This window comes from Phasianus colchicus, chromosome 4 (assembly GCF_987193195.1).
Source record: "Phasianus colchicus chromosome 4, bPhaCol1.hap1.1, whole genome shotgun sequence".
Taxonomy (NCBI): domain Eukaryota; kingdom Metazoa; phylum Chordata; class Aves; order Galliformes; family Phasianidae; genus Phasianus; species Phasianus colchicus.
The window spans coordinates 41,020,457-41,046,457 of NC_143439.1; the positions used below are offsets into that span (position 1 = coordinate 41,020,457).

General features: G+C 33.2%; 1 long non-coding RNA gene across 2 annotated transcripts in view; it reads right to left on the reverse strand.

The window, feature by feature from the left end:
* Positions 1-26,001, reverse strand: part of LOC116239119 (uncharacterized) — a 328,962-nt gene that overhangs the window by 246,159 nt on the left and 56,802 nt on the right. For both annotated transcript variants that reach the window (XR_016466097.1, XR_016466098.1), the window contains exons 3-4: positions 7,474-7,630; positions 5,501-5,590 (exon numbers count right to left, since the gene is read on the reverse strand). This is a non-coding gene — a long non-coding RNA (uncharacterized LOC116239119). The remainder of the gene's footprint in view (positions 1-5,500; positions 5,591-7,473; positions 7,631-26,001) is intronic.

Sequence of the window (26,001 nt, forward strand, 5' to 3'; positions counted from 1 at the left end):
TCACAGCTGACTGCCTAAAGAATTTCCACCAAGATCATAAAGGATCACATATAATAGAGAGTTTTTTACATGTTAATGCTTCAGTTAATAATGCTGTGAACATTATGCCTATAACTGTACAAATAACGCTCTAAAGAGAAAAAAAATTAGGTGTCCAAATAGTGAAGCTGGCATATATACTTTACTACGCTTAACTAAACCAGCTTTTCTCATTGTCAGAGATACCATGCAGTTTAGTATAAAAGTGTGAAAATAACCAAAATTTTTTTTTGTTCTCCCTTGAGACAATGGAACATTTTTGTTCTCCCTTGAAAGTTGTCTGAGAGTCAATGCAGAAGGAAAGAAAAGAGAAAGAAAACACAAACACAGTTTACAGCCTCATTTCAGAGATCTCTATACCAGTAAGATGTGCCTGATTCATTCATGTGATATCACATATTGCCAATTAGAAATTTGGATTAAATTTTCAGTGCCACTTGAGAACCATGGAAACTTGCACTCACTTAGGTATCAAAAGCAACAGAAGCAGTCAACCTTTTACATGGGGTTCCCAAGAACTAAACGTTACAAGATGAATGCATTTTTATTTTTGCTGAGATTTTGTATATGTCTCTTGGGGTTGTTTTCCACAACCGACACAGTGTAAAACACTAAATTACACAAGCTTGCTCCTTTTAAATTGTACAATTCATACCAGTTCTTCAGGGATCTTATTTTTTATGCCTACTTTCTCCTCACGTTTTAGGAAAACGCTGCAGTGAGGCATTTCATTTTGTAATTATCTAGTCTGATACTATTTCGGCTGATTACAAGCTTCATTTTGCATAAAGACAAGTCAAAACATTTCTAGCATCTTTCATTCTGACGCAATATAAGATAAAGAAAGGAATCAATATAAATAGAATATTGAGAGTTTATGTTGCCCTTTATTAGTGTATCCATACTGCTGAATGCATTCCATTTAGAAGTGTGTTTTCATATAGACAAATTACAATGAGTTTGAGAATCATTCTGTTCAATAATTATGAAATCATGAAAAAGCATTACTCATACCAGCTTTCACTTTCTAGAGCAGATTATTTCTCATGAAAGACACGAAAGGAGAGTATCACTGTAAGAGAAAGCATTCAAGTGTATCTGAATTAAAGAGCAACTCTACTGATTAACAGCACTGCTGATGTTGCACAGAGCGAACTATTCATCATAAGCAGTGTCTCACTATAGCAGAGTATCTTGCAATTGTAAGGTTGCTAAACAAATAAAGGTTTCTGAAATTATTTTCAATTCTTCAGAATAGAAGAGCCTCCAACAATGTCTGCTATATTTACAAAATCTAACTAACCAATTAACACATAGTAGGAATAGTAGGAAATTGGATGAAAATTTATATCTCAGTATTACCTCATGCACCCAACTGCATTCCTACAATGTAAATCCATGTTAAAAAGCCAAGTTAGAAAAAGATATTTAAAAGATTAGTATTTTTCTGTGTGAAATAAGGACAAAAATACTATATTAGTAATAGTAGTAGATAGATGCCAGTAGTAATCCTAATCATTTACCTATATATTCTATTCAATTCCTTGATCTGTGCACCTTCTCTTTCAAATTTTCAGATTGCCTAGTCATAAATATGACAAAATAAAAAGTCACATTCATAGAAAACCCTGGGTTGCTTATCAAAGAACATTCATTCTCATCCAGGTGCTCCTAAAATAGCTTCTTTTTCTCAATATACTCTTTTTTTAAACAGTGGGAACTGCTGTTGTTAAACAAAGTTACAGATCTGTATTTTGAAGCTTACTAATTAGGACTTAGATATTTTCAGAAAGCACCAAAATTCTAAACAATCTGAACAACCAATAAAAACACAAGAGCAGCAGCAATAACTATAATATTAATAATGATATGCAATGCATGCAAATCTTATGCTTCAATATAAAAAAATTGTCCCTTGTTCACTTTTCCAGCATTTTTAAAATTTGTTTTAAAGTGTATAATTTTAACCAAAAAATATATAGAAATTAGGCCAATTCATTTTTAACATGACGTTTCTAATACTGATGCTGGAAACCCTAATGTTTTGGAAATTATATTGAATAAGCAGTGTTGAGATGAAAGCATAAGAGAACATTTCACCATAATCATCTAAAATGGCAGGCAAGATTTCTATGATTTTTTGAATGCAAATATGACCTGTTTAGCTTAACTGACACTATAACTACACTGATTGGCAAGTGGTTAATAATACAAGCAATTTGTATTTCTCCTCTGATGAAAAAAAAGAATTGAAATAGAAAAAAGAATTATAAGCATAAGCATATGTTTGTTGCGAGTATGAGAAGCTGCATGCCTATATTTCACAATCACCTTGCAACTTGTTGGAGAAAAACTAATTTTTTAAGCCACTGGAGCTGGATAATGTCTTTTCATGGCTGTTTTGCCCCATTACTTTTAATTTGAGTAAAAAAAATAAATTGCAGTCTTTTGTTAGAATTGTACTACAAATAAAATACAGTGCAATTAAAGAGCTAACACTCAATGTACAAACCAATACTCATAAAATATATGAAGAGCATTATATGGTGCCTCTGGTTGCACGTCAGAGAACTCCATCCTGGAATGGGCCCTACTGATCTCAGCAAAACTGTGCACAGGTGTGAATTTTTAAAACTGCAGAGTCCTTAATAGATAATAACGCATTCAAGGCATCTGAAAATTTTCAAAATATGTGGGGGGGAAAAAAAAAAAAACAGTTGTCCTTGTATTACCTTCACCAAATTTCCAGAAAAATCAATTATATCAGAATAAACCTAAGGAAAATTTTATGGATGAGAGAATACCAGCACCACTTGCATTCTGACTGTAATCAGAGCACTTAGTTTAATAATAGACAGACCTATTGTTAACACAAGCCAGATAGCGCAAATCCTTTTTAGTGAAACTAGATCTTTCTCTAGAAGAAACCATGGTTTTGTCATTTGTCATTTCAACAATATTTCAGTACTGGCTCAAACTGAAGAGTTGTCAGCAGCTGAAAATTACAAGAGGCAGTTCTGAACTGACTACTTTTTCATCCTTTGCAGAAGAGATATGAAAGTGCATTTGGAAAAGAAAAATATTGAAAGAAAAATACTTGAGGTCAAAAAGAATAAGCAAAAATCTGAATTTCAGTGTTTTAACAGAGAAACGGGTCCATGCAAACATCACAAAGTCCAGTTAAAACCAGGGCAAGATGCTTCACCTGAACTGTGTCAATCCTGAACACAAATGGAGTCTGAGTGACAAGTGGATTGTGAGCAGCCCTACAGAAGAATATTTGATGTTAATGGATGAAAAACTGAATGTGAAACCCCATCTGCAGTGCTACATTCAGCATAAGAATGACATGGATCTGTTGGAGAAAGCCCAGATGACCAAAAGGATGATCAAAGGGCTGAAGCACCTCTCCAAGTAAGACAGGTAGAGAGAGTTGGGGCTCCAGGAAGACCTCTTGAGGCTTTCCAGTACCTATACAAGAAAGCTGGAGAGGGACTTTTTATAAGGGCATAGAGTGATAGGACAAGAGGACGTGGCTTTAAATTGGAAGAGAGTAGATTTCAATTACATATAATGAAAGAAATCTTTGCTATGAGGGTGGTGGGGCACTGGATAAGGCTGCCCAGAGAAGCTGTGTATGCCTGATCCCTGGAAGTGTTCAAGGCCTGGTTGGATGGGGCTTGGACAACCTGATCTAGTGGAAAGTGTCCCTGCTCATGGCAGGGGGTTGGAGCTAGAGATTCTTAGGATCTTTCCAGCCCAAAACATGGGGAGATTCTATTCCTCAACTAATATCAGATCTTCAGATTTGGCAGTAACCCACTACCAAAAGCATCTGTCTAGTTATTTTAGCAATTTGTGTTTTTAATTTGTATCAAGAACATCTTATCAACTCCTTTCTATAGTATTTCTCTGAGAATACCATTAGAACAAACAAGGTCAGGATAAGCCACAGAAACCTAGCTCATTTTGTTCTTTTAAAAATAAAATTAAAATACAGGAATACATCAGAATATCAATATTTGCCATCTATAAAGAATTAAAATTGCCACTGCATTCCTGCTGCTGAATATGAGAGCTATAAACACTGCAGCAGCCATCATTAATTGCAGGTAAATGTCAGGGTTTTTTTTAACACTGAGCACAGCAAATTAGAACAATTTCCTCTTATTCAATCCCCATTATTAATACATTAGTATACTTTTTTTTGTTCATAAAAATTACTCCCCTGTTACTTCAGCAAGTAGTTGAGAAAATATTTAAATTCTATTTACTGATGGATAACTCTCTTTGGGAAAATGACAATTACACATTCATTGCTATGCTGGTACTCTGATCTGTCCTTTCCTTTGTAAATCTCTTCAATAGTTGTTTTCTTTATTTTGTTTTGTTTTTTTAAATCATTCCAATAATCACTTTAAGTTGACCGAATCAAATTAATCGACTCCCACAGACCTGGTTATTAATAACTATTACTTGGCTTTGGTTCTGTAAAAGGAAGGATCTCCATTTCCTTTCCTGGACTTCTTAATTCTCACCTTCTCTGCTCCTTCTAATTTAAAAAGTAAATTGTTTCCACTGACATGTTCAAAGAGACACGAAAAAAGAAATTACCACTTTTAGTGTAACATAAAACCTTTTTAGATGGAATCTAATCTTTAAGCTTTGAAATGTCTTTTTAATACATTTAATTATAACTGTTATGATCATTACAAGCAAAAAAACACACTAGTCCAAAATACCTCTCAAATACATTTCATTTCAGAACCAAAGAAATCCACCTGGAAGACAAATGTACCTTTTTCCATTTCCTTTCATATTAATATTTGTACAAGAACTATTTTTAAAGGAAATATAGAGGTACAAAATCAGATAGCAAAATTAATAGATGTGAATCTCACCTTATTGTCTGAATACTACTATTCTTCCTTATTCAGGTCCCTAATGTTGACTACATTTCAGGTTTATATTTTCAAAAGTTACGACTTTATAAATAGAAATATCTTTGCATGCCTAACAGAGATGATTCTTGCAAATACCATAATAGCTAACTGAAATCTCTGATGACAGCATGATTAATAGTTCCTCATCACTTAGGGTTTTTTCATAAAGCATGACTCAGAGTTATTTTTAGTCATACTCAACTCCCAATACCTTTCCTTTGGACTTCAGAAACTCAAACATTTTATTCGAGAGGATTAGTTATATCCATTTTCTTATAGTACTAAATTTTCAAAACTTAAAATCAATCTGTGACATTAGCTAGGCATACATCCTTAATGTCATGAGTTATGTTTAATAGGAGGAAAAGGAGGGAAATCATTTGCAAAGGATGTGTCCAGAGATCACTACTAGTAGTAATAGAGTTCAATACTAGTTTGACAGGAATCGAAGTAGCAACTGAACATACCAGCAGTTGCCACAGTACAAGGCATATTTTCTTACTCCTTGAATTTCTTACCATAGATCCTTGATTCTTCCTCCTATGCTTCCCGAAACTGGAAATTAGGTCAGGTTATTGTAGAGTGTCATCCTTCAGAGGTAACTGCCACTGAAAAAAAAAATTTTAGCTCAGCTTTAGAAAGCACAGTTTACAAGTAAATCAGATACATTTTCCTGCCACTTCATTGTGCATAACACTCCTTGCCAACATTTAAACTAAGAAAAATTCTAAGCTACTGAGAGAATTTTGCTATAAACTTAAATGTTATTCTAATATTGTTAATGCAATTTATTTAGTATTGCATTTGGAAAATTGAATGATGTCATCATTTACAGGTATCATTATGTTTTATCATGAAAATGAAAAGCTGCTTCAAAAGAAAAACAAATTGCTACAAGCACTGTCTAAAGCTTTTCTTTTTATCCACTATTCATTTAAATGAAATCAATTTTTATATTTAAGTTGCTTTATTTAATCTCAGACATTAAAAAAAAATAAAATCAGCAGAAATCTGAATAATGCTTTGGTTTGGGGTTTTTTTTGTTTGTTTTTGTTGTTTTTACACCATTCAAAATATAGTCAAGTAAACAAATTGGTGATCTGGAAAATTTAGATGATGATTTCTGCAACATCACAGAGGCAAAACAATGTTTTCACAGTCTGTAATGTGCATACCAAGTGAAAAACATTTCCTCTCCATTTCTATAACATCAAAAAATTCAAGATTTTTAAGCAAATTGTTCTCATTGTAGCTATTTCAGAAGTTCTAATGCACTTTAAAGAGCTAAGTGAATACTGAATTATCTTCATAAATATTAGACTATACACTCCAGTAATAATCTCATTATGAATCTTCAGTTTTATTTGTCCTGTTGGATTAGTTCATTATGTAATACATTGCCAGCACTTTGCTCTAACAGTCAGTGACTCTTAGAATTCCTGATTACACGATCACACTCAAAAGCCTCATTATTTCAAAGTGTTTTATCATCAACTGATCATTTTTATATCACTTTGGGGACAATTCCACAAGCCTGTTCTTACAAGATTAGCATCACATTTCTTAACTATATTTTGTTTAACTCTAAAGGCTACTAAAATCTCGAAAAACATAGACAAAAGCTTCCTCATCCAAAAGAAACAGGCAAATGGGTTTGATACAGTATCTTACAAAACAGGAAAATGTTATCCTTCCTACTTAACTGAGATTTAAATAAATTACAAACAAAGAATAGAGCACGCTATAGCTTCATCATTGCGTGCTGTGATCTAAATAGATCTTACCAGGTAAACAGGAAATGATTAAGTCAATTTTTGAGTGAAAAATTTCCAACAAATAAGAGCATCTACAGTGACAGTATTCATAGTTTTACGCACATTTGCCTCCTGAACCACTGTCAGTAATCAACCTAGAATTAATGTTACACAAATGTTAATGTTTAGCTATTAATAGTCACATGAGTCATATCATCATAGTCATCAGCTGGAAAGAGACACATTACGGGCAATATTTAAAGGCTCTTCTTCATTGCATTTTATTGTGGTAGAGGAGTTGCATATATAGATTCTATCCAATAAAAGAAAATATTAGATGCCTCTGACAATAAAGTGCATTTGAAATGTAGATCCTCCTTCATTTGGTATTTCTCTTCCTCATCCCTATCTCTTCACAGTCTAAGGAGTTCAATGATGCCATAAGCCTACAACATTTTATAGCCCCATTCCTCTTTGTGTAACTTCACCACTAATGATATCTTTCCTAGAGCAAATATCTAGCTGCCCTTTACCCGCCTACATTTCTCTCTTGGATCCAGCAAACCAGTCACCAGCATCTCCTCTACAAAGCTTTGTATAGAAGAGCTGCTTCCTAGAGTACCTTTGACTGAAGAAGGTTCCAAATATGTTTAGCCAGGTTCAGTTAACATATGGGTTTCATACAGCATATTTAGTGGATTGTTCAAGCAATGAAGCAATCAAGAAGTATAACTTACAAGCCATTCTTATTAAAAGCAACAGGACATGGAATCTGTCCTCCTTATTTCTCCTTCTAATTTCAATCCACTGCTGGGAAAAACATCAAAACATATTTCCTTTATCTGCTATTGGAAGTTGGATCAATATGAAAGTATCCTCCACAGTTTTTACAGCCTGAAGGGAAAAAAAAAAAACAAAAGAAAAACACTATAAATTTCCTTTCAGAACTTCCTCATAATAAAAAAAATACTGAGAGAAAGGCAGGTTCATCTAGATGCAGAAACATTTCAGATACATTTCAAATTTGAAAATAAATTGTTACAATACCACAAAAAAGGAACTGTTTTTTAAGACACACCACATATATGTATACAGCCTAAGAATACTGAATTATAAGTCTATGGCCCTGCACTAACATACGGACCTCCAAAATATTCTAAATCTTTCTACTTTCTGATGAAGAAAAAAAATTGCTCATGAGCAGAAAAAGATTTTAGTACATTCCAATAACTGGAAAGATTGCTGGCCCATATACTCTGTCCCCATCCTTTACTATCTCATTTACTACTCCGATGGAAGATGTTTATAGTGAAACCTTCCTTGTCCTGTCTCTTAAATATGACAAACAGAAAAAAGGTACTAGCTCACTTTTTTTTTTTAAAGAAGCAACTGTACTTCCACTGTAATTAAACCTTAAAATTAAGTCCATAAATTGCACAGAACATCCACAAATAAATAAATGTTTCAAAGCTGTTGTCAAGTTTTGGCTTTACATCACCTGTTTCTCAAAGCAATGGGCACACAGCACTTGAGATATTTCAAAAGGTCTTCCAAGAAGAGTAAAAAACTTTAAGATTTTGGTTCTGAAAGCAGCTTGCTGATGTTGCACCAAGGAAGGAAGTCAGATAGAGAAAATTTAGGTAGAAATAATGAACAAGAAACCGTAAGTTCTGTGAGCTCCCTTAGATGTCTTAGTTGTATGATGACCTTCAAAAGCTGAACAACACAAACACGACTTCAAGATGCATAAGTCATTACCAGTTTTAGACATTCAACCCAGAAATATAACCATGTATTTTCAATCATCTAAACAATGCTTTGAATTGCCTTTAAGATTTAGCTAAGAATCACAAAAGTTTTAAGCAAGGAAGTACTGGTATTCCTCAGGACTGCATTAATTGAGGAAACTATCTCAAGAAAAACTCATATTCAATGCTTGTACATCTGCTAAATGGCAAAAATAGTAATTAATTTGACATAAAGTTGGAGAGTCTATTTGAAGGCAATCAAAATTCTTTTCAGCCTTTTATTAGCAGAAAAAGGAAAAAAAAAAAAAAAAAACAATACAAAGAAGAATTTTCTGAGAGATGAAAGCCTAGATGAGTTTCATTACAAGCAACCTTAAAAAAAATAAGAAAAAGAAAAGCAAAATGAAGTATAACCAGGGTTTTTATCACTGAGGAGTAGTCTTAAAAAGTAAACAATACGTTCAAATCTCAGATCCTAACTGATTTCCATTTGGCAATCAACTACCAGCAGCCATGACTACAGCAGCAGGCAATGGAACGCAAAATAAGATTCACACAGCAGAACAGGTTATCCTGAGAAGTCAGCATCCACACTACACACACCAGAAATATTACTTTTCAACAACCCAGTAGATGCGTTGTACATTATTAGCTGAAGAACACTTGCATTTCCTTTTCAAAAATTGTGTTCAAGCACAGTGATAATATACTGTGTTCTGACCAGTTTTTGTGAAGAAGTTCAACTCAAAACATTATGGTTTTGAAATACTCTGAATAACTGTAACAGTAAGCATTCAAGATGTCCACTAGATAGAATGCTATAGAAGATAGAAGCAGATCATTACCATATATCAAAAGAAGATGCTGAATATTTAAATACACAAATTTGGAATTTAATATTTATGACTTCCTGTTCTTATAGAATAGGCTCATAACCTGGGATCCATTTTCATCAAAGGATTACATGCGACTAAGTAATAATTTAAAAAAAATACATTTGAAAGTAAACATAATTCTTATATATATGCTCCTTATTTGAGAAAGATTTTGTATTATCACGTTCCTCCTCCTCAGTTTTCCCTTTCATTTCTCATAATTTAAAATGTTCAGTTTCATATTTTAGTATTCCATGAACAAAAGATTTCAATATGTTACACAGGCATATTTTTCCATAAGCAACAGAACTAATGACATTTGTTTCCAACAGCTTCGTGTTACTTGAATTATTTTATGTCTAATAATTGAATGCTCTAATTGAAGCTATTCTTCTAGCTAGGGATTCATATTGTGCTTTGCTGAGTCTCTTCACTAAGGAATAAGCTCGCACTGCTACTTAGAGGAACTAGGAGATTGTCTCCTCTACATGGATACCTTCATGATCACAGTAGAAACGTATTCTGAGACTATCACTTTTTCTTGTGTTTAATTTGGTGTGTTTCAAAACAGAGGAAGAGGAAACACATTGGCACAGAATGAACACAAACTTAGCCAAAGCCTTTACACTATGTTATACATGTAAAATACATGTAAAACACTTGACCAACAAGGGTTGCACTATTTTTAGCTGTTCTAGAGTTAAGTATAAACTATGATGTAAAGTTTTTCTGTCAATAGATTATGATTTGCTGTCAAAAATGTCAGTCTGAATGTTAAATTAATCTGTTCTTTCCAACTTTTTCTGTATAGGGGATTCTCCCTTAGTAACTTTTGCACTTAGAACAGAATCACAAAATCATTGTGATTGTAGTTGCTGGAAGGGACCTCCAGAAAACATCAAGTCCAGTTCCCCCGCAGGCCCCCTACAGCAGGTTGTGCAGATATTCAAGACCCATCTGGATGCCTATCTCCAGAGAAGGAGATTCCACAACCTCCCTGGGCAGCCTGTTCCAGTGCTCCATCACCCTCACTGTGAAGAATTTCCTTGGCATGTTGGTGTAGAACTTCCTACACTCCTGTTTATGGCTGTTTCCCCTTGTTCTGTCCCCACAGACCACTGAAAAGAGATTTGTCGTGCCTCCTTGACTCCCACACTTAAGATGCTTATAAACATTAATCAGATCCCCTCCAAGTCTACTCTTCTCAAGGCTGAACAGACCCAGTTTGCTCAGCCTTTCCTCACAGGGGAGATGTTCCAGGCCACCATCTTTGTGGCAATCTGCTGGACTCTCTCCAGGAGATCCTTGACTTTCTTGTACTGAGGAACCCAGAACTGGATACAGTACTCCAGGTGAGGCCTGACCAGGGCAGAGTAGAGGGGAAGATCACTTCCCTTGACCTGCTGGCCACAGGTTTTCATAGAGTAAAATAATTTCTAAGTATTTCAGTACTGCTTAATTTTAAATTGGTTTCTCTCTCCTCATACAAACCCTGCAAAAATAAAAAAGGTCTAACAACAAACAATATAAGTGGGCTTATAGTTACAGGGAACCTAATAGCCGTATACAAAATTGTCCTAAGTAGAAAAGCATTATTATAAACAAGATCTCTTTAATTCATGATAAATAATAAGATGGCATATCAAGATTTTTTCTCTACAAATTGTATTAGGGTATGAACAATATACCAAACTTGCAGAGGTATCTTAACTAGTTTAGTTTCATAGTCGTATTATATTTAATTCTATGAATACATTCTGTTAATCTTGATTTGAATAAGGAAAGTAGTTTCAAATGCGTTTTAAATGCACTGAGTCAAATTGAACAGATCAATGTTTTTCTTTTCAGTAGAGTAAACGTAGAATACCAGACACAGGAAAACCAATGTGATATAAAATAAGATTATAATTCAGTACAAGTTTTCCCTAAGATAAGACCAATTAACAAAATTCTGAATATAAACTTCAGGATGCATACATTGGAATAGTTGAAGAATTGCAATGTTTAAAAACTCTGCAGTATTTCTGAGTGCACACTATTACACTCCAACAAGCAAGGAGGAGAAATAATTAGTTTTCACACAACACTGACTTTAATATCAAAGGTACTGCTTGTAGTCATTGAAAAAAGTAGGCAGAAATACTTTCATGTGATATGTTCAGTTAATTTTTCAGTTCCATTTGTTATCTAAAGCAATTTATTTTAGGACTGTGACTAGAAACAAAATTACATTTTCATTAAGATTCAATATTTTTCTCTATGAGACAGACTGGTGTACTGCAGCACTTCATTTTCTATCTGTTCCTTGGTCCCACTCTGCTTCTGCTTTATGCTGAACAAAATACATATGGAATAAAAGATAAAATGATAACAAATCCAGCCTAACATACACCTATGATGATTGCTAATGCAATGATTTTCAGCTAATTTTTTTCTCCAAAAAAATGCACAAAATTTAATTATCAATTGATAGACAGTAAACATATATAGACAAATTCTATTATTGTTTACTGCAAGAGCAATCTGCTGGTATCTTCACTGAATGTTTACACTATAATTTTTAAAATTTTTCATTTTTAAATGAAATCCCCTTTTAAAATGATTTGCAGATCTCAACTGAGTTAAACAAGTCAAACTGAATACAGTAAGTGAAGACTCACTGTTACTAGACATTATTTTCACAATGAAATCCACCAAGAACATACTCCTATTTCCTATTCAATTACTGGAAAAAAAGAAAATATTCCAAAAAAAAACTTTTCCAGAGACACAGACAAATGTAAAATGCACATTATCTGGGCCTAAACTTAGCTAAGTTAGTATCAATAAACTGATAGTGGAAGATTGGTCACTAAAGAAAATATTTCCATCTCTTACCTACTGTGATACCAATAATTATAAAAAAGAAAACTAACATTTTGAAACCATACCTGGTTCTTAATTGCTGTTTCCAAATCATAGATCTTACAAACTGAATCAAAGTTTGGATCGGTAAGTTTGTCACAACAATTTTCAAATCTTAAGCAGAGTATTTACACACTTTGCTAGTTAGTAATTTCGTGTATTTTAACTGTTGTATTTAGAATTCATTAGATTTTAAAACTTATAAACAGGTCTGAGTAATCATGAAACATCCTGATACTCAGAAAATCTTTAGAAAAATATATCAAAATATATCAAATTGCTTTGGAGAAACCATTCATAATAATCCTCTTTCTGCAATGTTTGTTGCCTCTAAAGAAACCACAGAAAAAAAAAATCTTAGAGGCAAGGGCAGAGAGAATTTGTGACATATCCTCTTATTTGAAAAACATTAATGGAAAATGTCTAGGAAGTTTCATGTTGAGGAATAGCCATTTATCAGACAAGGTCAGTTTTTAAAACCATGTAGATTTATATTTTGATTCATTTAGAAGTTCCTGTTACCACATTACCCACTCTATTGCAAGTATGATTAAATAGTGGAAATTGTTTACTTTATTTCAGTGTGCTTCCTGCAAAACACTGTAGCAACATCCTTAAAACTGACCAGAAAAAAAACAAGACAAAAGGTTAGATCCAGATTAGGTTGACCCTGACAATAGAGCAAAAACTGTACTTTCACCTTTCTGATTTTTCCCAGTCTCATTCCACTGTGAAAGCAGTGAGTTAACAGCTGAGTGGCACTAAGATGTCTGTCAGGATTAAATTACAAAAGTAATGCATTCCTATCTTTGAATAGCTTGGTCACTGACGATTGAAAACTGGCTGACCTGCCAGGTCCAAAGGCTGAGATCACTGTCACAAAGTCCAGCTGAAGGGCAGTCACTAGTAGGGTTCCACAGGATCAATATGCCATAACAGAAAGTTGGAGAAAAGCATCGACAGGAATTTTGCTTTTCCCATTCTTGAACTGACATGTCCTATGCTTGGGGGGAAGAATAACACAGACCAGGGGCTTACTGTCTGGAAAGTAGCTTGGCAAAAAGAGAGGCATGGATGTATTAGTGAGTTCAGAAAAGAGTCATAAAGATCATGGAGTGATTGGAGCACATCTCAAATGTGGAGATGCCAAGAGAGTTGGAGTTGTTACAGATGGAGAGGAAAAGACTCACAGGGATCTTATGCCATTTGAGTATAAGTAACTTAATGTGCTCCAACACAACAATTCAGCATTAATAATTCAGCTGAAATGGCTTTTTTTCTGCCCTGAAATATTACATTCATTTGTTTGCTACAATTTATATTTCTCAAAATGCTCTAAGCACAATACAGAAGTTTAGAAATATATTGATCAATACCACATTGAAAAAAATAAAATTGAAAGACAAATGGCATTACATATTGCTAAGTCAAGTTCACTTTTCACAGAAGGTAATTTCTAAGTCTTGCAAACCCAGCACAGTATCTGACACTGCATCTTACATTTGGAACATATACAGAGATATCACAGTTTTAAGTGTGTAATCAGCTTTGCTTTTGGAAATTTCTCTGAGTTTTCTCAAATAATATTTTCACCAAAAAAAAAAAGTTAAGTACAAGAAAAGGGAACTGCTCTAGGGATTTAAAATAATTAATTTCCTGTGGTTTTATTGGTTAGTTACATTTTCAGTTGGTTTGTGCGTGCTCAAAAAGATTGTTTTGAGAAATCTCTTAAATTTCACACCATACACACTACAAAGGGTTGATTACTCATCTCTTAAAAGCTCTTTCAGCCTTCTTGTCATCTCCCTTCACTTGTTGGAAAAATACTTTTTATATTTACCATATTTCCAAGCAGACAAGTGCTTAAGTTAGCCTCATTTGTACTAAATGAAATTGTCTGTTTTGCAAATATATAAAAGAAATTACTTGCATTAGAAGTAATTGACAAATTCTTAGCAGTTTGAATCTGATCATATTTCTCTAAAGTTCTGGATGAAGAAAACTGTTTTAAGATTTTTATATATTAGCCACCAGCAGTAAAGGATGAAGTCTTAACACCATGCCTAGAGCTAATGTTCAGGACTTTAGTTTTAGATGAGTTCTTTGTAAACTCCAGAGGAACATTCTTTTGTTTTTATTTTTCTTAATTATAGTCCCAGAACAATATTGTTACTGTTCATTTTTGTTGTTAACACAACACTGAGCTTCAATGCAGCTTACATTACACATCATTTTAGAGTTGCATGTATGGGTGACATATTTCTTAAAGGAGCTGAAATCACACCTTTGTCAGGACCACATCATAATCGTGATGGACAATGGCCAAATCATGAAGGCTGCTAGACTCGCATTTACTTTCTCACATCTCCATTGAAGATGACCCTGGGAAGATCTGCTCCATGCCAGATACTTAAACATCTATATGCATCTTTGTACCTTTTCTTCATTTCATCACTTGAAAAACGTACTTAAATCAATTAAAGTTCTGGGTAGAACTGAATACAGTAGCTATCAAAGTACAATGAACAGAATTATAGGAAGATTTATTAATGAACTTATCTGCAAAATCATTTTTTGAAATATCCATAAATCTTCACTTTTCTCACATACAGAATCAAAACTTCTATGATGCAAGTAATATTTTGTTTACTTAACAGAAAAATAAAAATTAAAAGATGAAAAAATAACAAGCTTCTAACTAGTTCGGAGAAAATCATGTAGTGATCATCTCTCTAAAATGAGGAAATGGACCAGTATTCCCTAGCCAATTCACACAATGGTGTTCACCTTATGAAAAAGGGTTGCAGATTTACAAAATGATTTGAAAGAGTAAATGCTAAAACAGAATAATGACTTGAAATTTGTTAAATTACCAAAAATTACATTAAGATTTGAATTAACATTTTTGTCCACAGTTAATTTACAATGTTTCCTTTTCGGAGAAACATCATGGATGCTGGATCAGGCATTCCATTTTTATCATAGGTTCATTAATCCAAATTCATTTTAAATAGCATACTAAGGATTTTCTCTGAAAAGAGATTAACGTTCAGTTGAATTCAAAGTTTCCACCTTTCAGTCATCTATTTTCTGGAAAGGGCTAAAAAGTAGTCAAAAAAATGTTAATGCTTTTCTTTTTCCTTTTAGAACTATATAAAGCGTTATGCAAAATATTTTTAAAGTCATATTCAGAAAGAGAGAATACCTAGCAAACTTCAGTAAAACAGCTTTTAAGACATTCTCAGTAAATGAAAGTGGAGCACTTCCATCCTGAGATGCAAAAACAATTTTCTATAAACATTTTTAGTCAGATAATATACATAAAGATTACAATATAGTTTTGTTTTCCCATTTGTGTAACATGACAATCTCATAAGTATATCATAGATGCTTCAGAAAACAAATTATGTTAGAAAATAAAATATTCTAGTTTAAATGTAGATATTAAAACATTGCTAAAAACAAAGCTATTGTGGCACTTAATCAGAGAAAGTGCCTCATACCATGGCTAAATCTTTTGTTCTTGACTGACCCACAAATCTTAATGATAGATAAAAGTTGACCTACATTGATTATTTTGTCTACATACCTAACAAAAAGAGACAGAAAGAAAATAGAAATCATGTAATTTCATTAACATACTTAATACATTTCTACTCATGTTAAAGGTACACTGTTTGGTGGGGTTTTTTTGTTTTTTTTGTTTTTTTTTTGTTTTTTTGTTTGAAGATATGACTTTGTATACTTTTGAAACCCAAAGTCTTTTTACTTCAGTACAAGTAAGAACTTTCATGCTTGAAAGAATTTGTTTTGCATCTGAGATTTTCTTTCCTGCTTTGTAATTTTTCTAATAGTGATTAGATAGTGATTATGTTCGGTTGGGTTTTTACCATTGTTATCCCAAATTTTATCGCAGGGAAGTAAATTAAGGCAAAATGAACCTGGGCTGACTAACAGGCATACCTGAAAGCAACAATAGCCAAAATAAAGCTCCTTTCTTAGCATATTCAGTTGCCAATGAGAGAAAAAAAAAATCACAATGAAGAAAGACCATGATAATATGAATGGACATATTAAAACAGAGTTCATCCAGCTTGCAGCAGAGATGAACTAATAAATTCTTCTTTAAGGGGAATCAAGACATTTGGGTTTTGATGAACCAAGTTATTTCACTTAACTAGACAGCCAGCTAGCTAACAAATATTTGGAATCTTAAGAAAGTGTTCTGGGAGAAGTATATAAAAAGTATAATATACAACTGTCATAGATTCATAAAACGTTATTATATAAATCATAGAAACATACAATCATTTAGGTTGGATAAAACCATACGTCATGGAGTCCAACCAGCATCCAACCAAGCCCAGCCCTAAACTATACTCGTAAGTGCCTAAAAATATTAAATATCTGCAGGGTCATCCTTACTGGGCAGCCTATTCCAATGCCCAAGCACTCTTCCCATGAAGAAAATCTCCTAAACAACTAAACTAAGCCTTCCCAGGAGAAATATGAGGTCATTTCTTCATGCCTTATCACAGATAGGAGTCTGACACTCTCCTACCTACAACTTCCTTTCAGGGAGTTGTAGAGAGTGGGTTCTCCTCTCAGCCTTTTTTCAAAATAAAACCAAAGCTCCCTCAGCTCTTCCTCATAAAGCATCTGACTTCTATTTTCTTTTTAAAAGATCTGTGAAATTCTAAGTCCTAATCATGAAGAATATTAAAAAGATAGCATGTCTGAAACAGTAAATTAATCAGTATTTTTAAATTCAAGAAGTACTTCCACCTGTTTAAATTGCTGGCACATAGATCTTCATATGGGAAGGTCTTCTGAGCTTTAGAAGAACTGATTTTTCTCTCCTTGAACAAGTACAAATGTTCTGCCCCAGAAGTAAGCTCCAACATTATCAGCTAAAAGAATAGATGTGAATAGACTTCTTGATACTCTGCAATATAAAAGCTGCTGACCCAGAATGAACAGAACTAGAAACTTTCATTCATTCTTTCTAATCCACACAGAGAAGCTTCAAAGTTTATCTCAGCCTACATAGCAGCACATGAACGCTCATTAAGCCTGTAGTTACAGTACCAACATCAAAGACCAGGACACATAGGCTATGATCCATCCTTCAACTTTCCTTCAATAAATAGACTTGTCCACATCTCACAAAAAATAATTTCTTGTGAAAAAAATTAACTTATCAAGGTTTTGAAACAGCATACTGATTATAACATCAAGCTCAATATCAACACTATAAAAAATAGGCTGTAAATAAATACATATGAAAACTTACCTCGTATAAAGTAATGAATTTGCTTCATTGTTGTGGAACTGGGAATGAAGATACATAAATAAAGACAATTTTAATGCATTTTATAGGAAAGCTTTGTAAGTACACTCGCAATTACTGTATCTGGTCAGACAGCACTGTAAAATGAGGTCAAGAGCTGCTGCTTTGTACACCAAGTCTTAAAACTTTCCTCTGAGAGCACAGTGTCCTCAGTCTACATTTTTGCAACTTTCAAAGTCCTTAGATAAAGGTTATATACTAACATACCTCTTCCCATTTGGCTTGATGAGCAAGATGACAGTAACAATTTCTGACAGTGGAAAGGGGATATTCAGAGTACTCTCTATGTATCCCACACAGATGATCTGACGAGCTTCTGAATGACTATAGCACAAATAGAAAATGAAGCTATCTGCAGTCTCTGCATCCTGCCTTTCTGCATACTGTTTTGAACTATCTGTAAACATGTCACACACTAAAGCAAAACAAAGAAAAAAAAATCATCTGAGCCATCATAAGGCCTCTCTCTTTTTCTTACATTTCCTCATTTATCTCAAATCCATACAAGTTTCTACATTGTCTTTTTTTTTTCCCCTTTAGTTAATATGCAGCAGAGTTGGAAGCTGACTAATTCTACAGATGACACAACTTTATTTATCTGAATACTAATGGCATCACATTTTCATTGTTTGTAAAATGAAAAAAAATGACTTTCTGATCATTGAGTTCTTGGTGACTGATGGTTCCTAGTTGCCTAGTATATTTCCACTGGGTGACACAATACATTGACTGGAATTTTCATGATACTCATTACTTATTAAGGGACAGAAATTCTTCATTGGAAGGCTCTTTAAAAATATAATCATATTCATTTGTAGTTTTCATATCAATTTCAAACATATAAATGCCTAAGTACTGTAACTCAATTTGATTCAGAATATGATGCAATTTTACTAATGTCTATACTAGACATAAAAAGATGAGGCCCCTTACAAAGGACTATATGATTCATTAATATTACTAAGGAACTGTCACACTAAAAAGTTACTTCTGACTTTTCCCATGTATTTCGCAGGATTAAGCTAAATTGTCTTTTGCATTATTCACTGCATAATTTTTAAACGTCTTTGTGGCAGTCATGAATTTATAGCTTAACACCAAAAGAAAATAGCAGAAAATCTGGCTATACTATTCAGGACATGCAAGTAAAAAGTTCAGATATTGTCAGTTCCATCAACCATTCAGATTCCATCAAACAATGGCTAGTTGTTTTCAAAATCTGCAGATGTAATCTTTCAATGTGCAAGAAAAAGTTACATCTCAGTGGCTCAATTCCTATCTAAGTTACAAAACCATAACATAAGTTAATAGAACTGTAAATGCCACGTATACAGATTGAAGTATTTGTACACATGGGTAGGCAGCTGATATATGCACATTGAAAAAACTGTGAAAGTTTATGGTGCTATTTGGATTTTTTAATTTAGTAAATAACGTTAGTCATTCAAAGAGAAGTCTTGACATAAGGCATACACCATCAAAATATACATTTGCCTTAGCTCTTCCTAAAAGTAATCTGTTTACTGTTCTCAAACGTACCATTCAGAGGGATATACGCTTTACCATTTATGCACTCTATTGTGTTGTGATGCTGTAAGAATATGTCTAAGAGGAAAGAAAGGTTTTCTTAAGACTGATAAAATGCTATTCTCCACTTGCTTATTATTCAAGGCCATTACATACATATTTTGCATTTCTTTTCAACTATGGTAGAGCTTTTGTAAACACAGGGATTTAATTTAAAAAAAATTTTTTTTCCAGTGTTCTTCAAAAAATTTCTTTTTCTGCTGTGCAGAACACCAACTATGATAAATAGATGTAAAAAATATTCAACAGGAAGTTACTTTAGACTATTTTCTACCAGTCATAATGCACTTTCGCAAAAGCCAAAAGTTAGTGCATTGAAAGAACAGTCTTTCTCACACAAGTAGATAACAAAAGAAATTCCTTGGTGTATTTTCAGCTCAGGATGCACTTTTATTCAAATATTCAAAATTTCCTTGAAAAACTAACGTCTCTTATTTAAAAACGTAAGCCTATTTCAATGAAAAAAAATAGCATAGTTTATTCCTATTTTTCAGTTAACCAAGTGCAAATATTTTTTCCTTCATTATATTTTATTGCGCCTATAATATCTACTGTTTAATATAAAGATATTCCTTTCAAACCAAATACTGGAAACTTCTAGGGTTGTTAGAATTCTGTTAATGAAAGCAATGATAAATGAAACAAGCAATAACATATACTTAGCATGTACTATAAAATTCAGTCCAAAATGTAAAGTTCTAAGTATTTCTTTATTTAGTTGAGTTTACAAGGAACTATAGAACAGTTATTGAAATCTTGGTACTGCCAAAACAGTAGAAAAAGCTTCAATTTATTTATTTATTTATTTATTTATTTTACTGGATGCCCTTCAGACCTTCTAGCTCCAACAACTTCCAATGCTTGAAAAAAAAAAAAAAAAAAGGAAAGAACTAACAAGTTTGTTGCTCAGCTAGTGAGTGTTCAGCTGGATTCACCCTAACAAGATTCAAATCTGTGCCTAAAGAAGACTAGGTCATTATATTCTGACATAAACCAGGCCAAAAGATCCTTTCAAACAGAATACTCTGTTGCTATCTCCAAAAAGACTTTTGTATACACACCTTCATTTAGAAATCATTGTGCATCTATTAATATAGTTAATATAAAGTCATTAAATACTATTTTAAACAGAATGACAGTCTGAAGCACAATGAAATGTGGACAAAATCTCAAAAATCCAAGCAACAAGACTCATAACTTCAAAGTATTACAGTATTTAAATTAGTTCACTTAGTTCAGAAGCCTAAACTAAGTGACAAAAGCTAAATCCAGTCACTTTTCTTGGTCTTTCTCTAACCTTATAGAAACTGAGGCTATTCCTTTCACATAGTTAAAATCACAATTTGTCAGCTGTAAAAGAAAAAAAGCAGTCAGAAATCTTAGTGTTAGGTTTGGTTTCACTCTTATTGCTGCTGGTAAGAAAAGAGCCTTTATGTTGATGTAAAACAAACCAGGACTGCCTTTCTAAAACAATAGTTACAGCTAGGTTCATGTAACATACCAAAATATGCACTCCTATTCTCATAAGGAGACTCTTCTTCTGTGATACAGTATGAAAGAGTAAAAAATTACAGATGTAATAATATCCCAACAAAGATTCTAGATTTAGGGTTTTTTTAGATTTAGGGTTTTTCTTTCTATTTGCAGACCAAATTCTATGTCAAACATAAGGCATTTTACAAAAAGGAAAAAGGCAGGCAAGAAATTCATTACTCACTTAAAGTAACTGTTTCATGAAAACTATCACTGCTCACCAACAACTGTGCAGTTAAAGTAGCTGATACTAAGTGCAACAAGAGAATTTTTGAGAAAAGGTCTGTGCAGATTTATCTCCTGGTCAAGTCTAAGATACACAAATTTCTCATTATTTTAAACTTTCCATTTGCTAGAAGAAGGTATGTCTAATTCACAATATATCATGTATATAGCATATATGTAGATACTCAGTCTAAATGTAGATACACAGTCTAAATACATAGTTTGCACTGTAAATTATGTCCCCCTATTTATTTGCATGGAAACTACAACAAATAAAAGAGCACAAGAATGCTAGTTGACAGCAAATTCTCAGCTACACAACACTATATTCCAGCACAATCACCACAATTTGCTATACATTTTTGCCAGTGATGAGCAAGACCCTGCATGCCACACTAGGAAAAACGTGCACCAGCAGAGATGATGTGTTGTCAATGTCACCACTGCTGAAACACACCACTACCACTTCACTGTGCTCACATCCACTCTTTGGTCACCATAAACATTAATGTCATTGCGGGTCATTTTTTCTGCATGAAGGAATTCAATGCCACACCTTCACTTCATATGAGCTTCTATGTCAGTCACCATGTTGTCAGACTATTTCTCTCCTGCCATCTGTATCACAGCAACAAAATGTAATAGAATGTTGGTGGGAAGGTTCAACCCCTACTCTCATAGCACCAACTTCCACCTCCGACATCATGGGGTAATGTAATAAAATAGAAGCATTACTTTCAGAGCAGCTCTCATACTTAACTAACCTGTCCATTTGACCATAGATATAGCTATAGATGTAGACCATAGATGTAGCTATAATGGCTACTTCCATACTTGAAAAAAATAAGAACACTCACCCAAAAAGAGTTAATATTTCTTCCACTGGCCCAACAGAATACTGACACTTCACTATATTCACTATGTTCACAGAACATCTCCTAAAAATGTAGTCACCCTTCTTTGTGCTTTCTTATGTCTGAATTTTCTAATTTACTGGAAAGAGTGAACTGCAAAAATAATGAAGTCATAAGAACTACCCAGTAGCTGAACCCTGTATTGAACTCCCTTGAAACTGCACAGTTCCACAAGCACTGTTATAAACACATTTTGCTTATTGATTCTAAACACAAAAACCAAATATAAGAGGAAAATTACTTTTAAGTTATCTACTTAAGTGTAAAAGTGTTTTCTAGGCTTAAAATATTGCTGTCTTATTCATAGCTATAGAGGCCTGCACTGAGGCAGGCCTCTGTAGTTCTTTTGCTCATCAACTAGATTTTCAGAAGGGTCCATTCAGATTAATAAATTTTCACAGTATGCTGCAAATCAAATCATTACTTCCTGCTCAGAATGCTTCAAAGTAGCTCCACACTGACAACTATAATGAATAGGGAATAAAGCTTCAAAATTGCTATTTAGCAATTCCTAGTTTCTAGACATAGTAACAACAAACAGGAAAACAGGGGCACCCTTCAGAGGAGGAGGAATTGTGCACAATTGTGCCTCAGATGAGGAATGTAGAATCATTAATACTACTTTATTATATGCTATTTTAATCTCTCACACCATGAAACACAAGAAGATGGAAGAAGAATCCAATAGTAACTGCCACAACATCATGCTGATTTTCATTAAATCTGTTGAAAGGGGACTCAGCATGGAATTATTAAACTGCTTTCAAAGGCAAATGACTAAAATGGCTCATCTATTTATAGCCATCATTCTCAATCTTTTTTTTAATAGTGACACCTGCTAGTGCCTGCTACAGTTAAGATTCTGTCAGTCTTTCCTCAATAACCCATTTTTTTCAGTCTTTTCTTTACTGATAAAGGGAACTAATTTTAAAATCAGAAGATACTAAGAAATTGATTTAAGAAAAGGAAGAAGACACCTTACCATCGTCTGACTATTTTTAAAGATCTAAAAGATCTCAGTCCTAATTGGTTTCAAACTGATTTTTGCATTTTAATAACCCAGATACAAAATGTTTTTAAACAGCAAATTTGTAGAACAGCAGCTTTATATATAAAATAGATACATAGTTTGTATAGCTATACCACCTATAAAGGCATGATGTTAAGCCAAACAGACTGGACAATCTGTCATGTGTGCACACCTAGACTGAGGATGAAGTCATTAAGCTTTCTAATGGAGAATGCATGTTTCATTCAAGCCAAATTTAGACAAGACAGAAGTGTGCTTAATGACCTGTCATGACATCACTGACTTATGCACTAGCATATAAAGCTCTCATTGAGGTAGAATTTACTAGTGTCTCATCCTGATTTGAAGTATTCAAGATATCAATACCAATACATTCATTTAGAACTTTTACATTAAATATTTTGCTGCTTTCAAATATCATTCCTTTTTTTTTTTTTAAGAAAAAAAAGCACATTTAAATTTTAAAAATAAAACTGAGGAAGTTATAGCGCAGCGGTTGAAGGATATGATGCAAGGTTTCTAGAAGGAGGTATTATCACTTACAAAACTACCTGATACAACCAAGAGCAAAAAAGCAAAGAGTCAATAGACAAAAACGTTTCTTCAAAAAGAAGGTCTGTTCAGTCACCATAAAAATAATCTAACAATTCTCACTTACTCTAAATGATTGAACTGTAGCATACTGTTGATAACAATGCATTGATTTGTTCCAGATCTTAACTCTATCTGTTATTGAACGTTAAAGGATAAATGCCTGATCTGTCTGAATGTCTGATTACAGACTCCTAGTGCTAGAATTTTACTAAACTGGTCTTACTGAGCTACTTGAAATTTCACTTCTCACTATCGTTAGTCAAAGGATAAGGAACTAAATTCTCTTGGACTCTCTCCTTTGCAAAATTCTTATGCTTATACAGCAACACTTTTAACTTCACATCTCATTACTGTTTGTTAACAGTCCGTACCACATCACTACAATCTGTCTGGGTATGTTGCAATTATCGTCAAACATTTTCTGAAACAAATCACTTCCTCAGTGAATCACAGAACTAAGTATTCCTTGGGCATGAAACAATACAGTTATTAATGTTTCTAATTTTCTAATTATTACATAAAATAGCAACATCTGGTCTATTTAAAAACTAAATATGAGAAGATATTATTAACAGAATGCATCTTTTTTATTTGGATCCAGTATCCAAATGCTTTTTCTTGTAACTATCTGAAGCAAATTTCATTAGATTCAATTCTAGCATAGTTCTGGACGAAACAAGAAAGTAGTCTTTCTTCATGATCTGAACACTACGTAGATTCGTTATTTAGATTTCAGTAGCATTATATATATCATTATTATATGTATATAAATAGTATTAAATTATATAGACATAGATAAATACTTACATAAGTACTATTTTAACTTGATAAACAATTGGAGATTTGGGGCAATTGCTTTCCATTTATTATGTTTTGTCAGTTATCTAATTTGTGCTAACAAAATGCACAAATCATTCCTAATTCCAGAGTAAGTGCTGGTTAGAGATGTACATGACTGTCTCGCTGACATCTTTAAATGTCAGGTTATGCAGGCAAGGCTTACTTCTGCAAATAATGCTAGTACATCAAAGCAAGTATTACAAATTTGCAGAACCCATGATTTTCATTTAGTTAATGCTTTCTAAGGGTAAACATAAAGCAAAGCACAATGAAACATGGGTTATTTAAATTATCTGATTTTCCTGTAACTTACTGTTCAATGTTATATTAAATATACGTACTATCATGCGAATTGAGAAATACCTCCCTGGTTAGCTTTAAAAGCACAATAATGAGTCTGTGTTGAAGGAAACCCTTACAGAATTGTAAGACGCCTACCTGAGAAGTAATACAAATCCTTATTGCCACATACAGAGTTCAAGCCTTTTTCCCCATTAAAAGTATCTTTAACATTTTATGAATCAGAGCTATCATGAGCTTTGCATTTAAATGCGCATAAATGGCAATTAATAGCAGGCAACCGCTGAGTTTAAATTGATTACTGTGTCTCATTTTGTGATAATTTCAAATTTATCTGTGAACAGAAGTTCTGTAAAAAATAAATTGACTTTCTAAACAGCAAGATATGAGGAACTTAAGCAGCTGGATGCTAGAGGCACATGCCAAAATCTCAATGCATCAGATTTTGATTTTTTCATAGAGACTGACATATGTTTAAAAGCAGGAATAGATTATAATTTTTCACTTCCTTTTCATGCACTGATGTTCAGATAAAAAGGTCCTTTAGAGATACAGAAAGCAAAGTCAGATCTTGAAGTACAGTACAGAACGTACAGAACAAAAATTTCACACTTAAGCATGGATATTTTCTAGAGGAGGATGTCCCTACCCATGGCACTGGAACTAAATGATCTTTAAGGTCCAGTACAGAACCAATCACTCTGTAATTCTCTGAGGCATTTTGAAAAACACTGCAGGGAAGGGTGAAAGAAAACTTGATTATTAATTTTGTCATCCCATTCCACCTAAAAATACAAGTTCTCAAGTTCCTACAAGCTGCCTGTTTTAGAGTCACATGGATGTTTCTTCTCATTCTACTTATTTCATTAGCAATGATAGAAAAGTACAGCTAAAAACTCCATTAAAATAAAATACCTTTTATTGCTGCTTTTATTTGATTCTCTCTCAAATGAAACACACTATGATTAATTTGTCAGAAATAGACTGCAACTAAGAAACAAACAAAAAAAAGAATAAAAAAATACTAAATAAACAGTAGGTCCTTAATTTACTTTTTTTTTTTAATGAATAATATGTGGCTGTAAAGTATTCTGGTGACATTTTATTTTCAATCTGTCTTTCAAATTCTCTCTCATTTTCTATCTCATTATCTATCTGCTGACTAATAACAGAATATTTAAATAATATTTAAAACAAAATCTATGGTCAAAAATTATATAAATAACAAACATTATAATACTCAAGAACTACAAGACGCAATAAAAAAAAGTACAAAAAGAATGAAATGAAGTTTTCAATTGTTAATCAGTAAATATAGAAACTTTTATGACAAGCATATATCAGGGAATGGGAAAAAAATCTGAC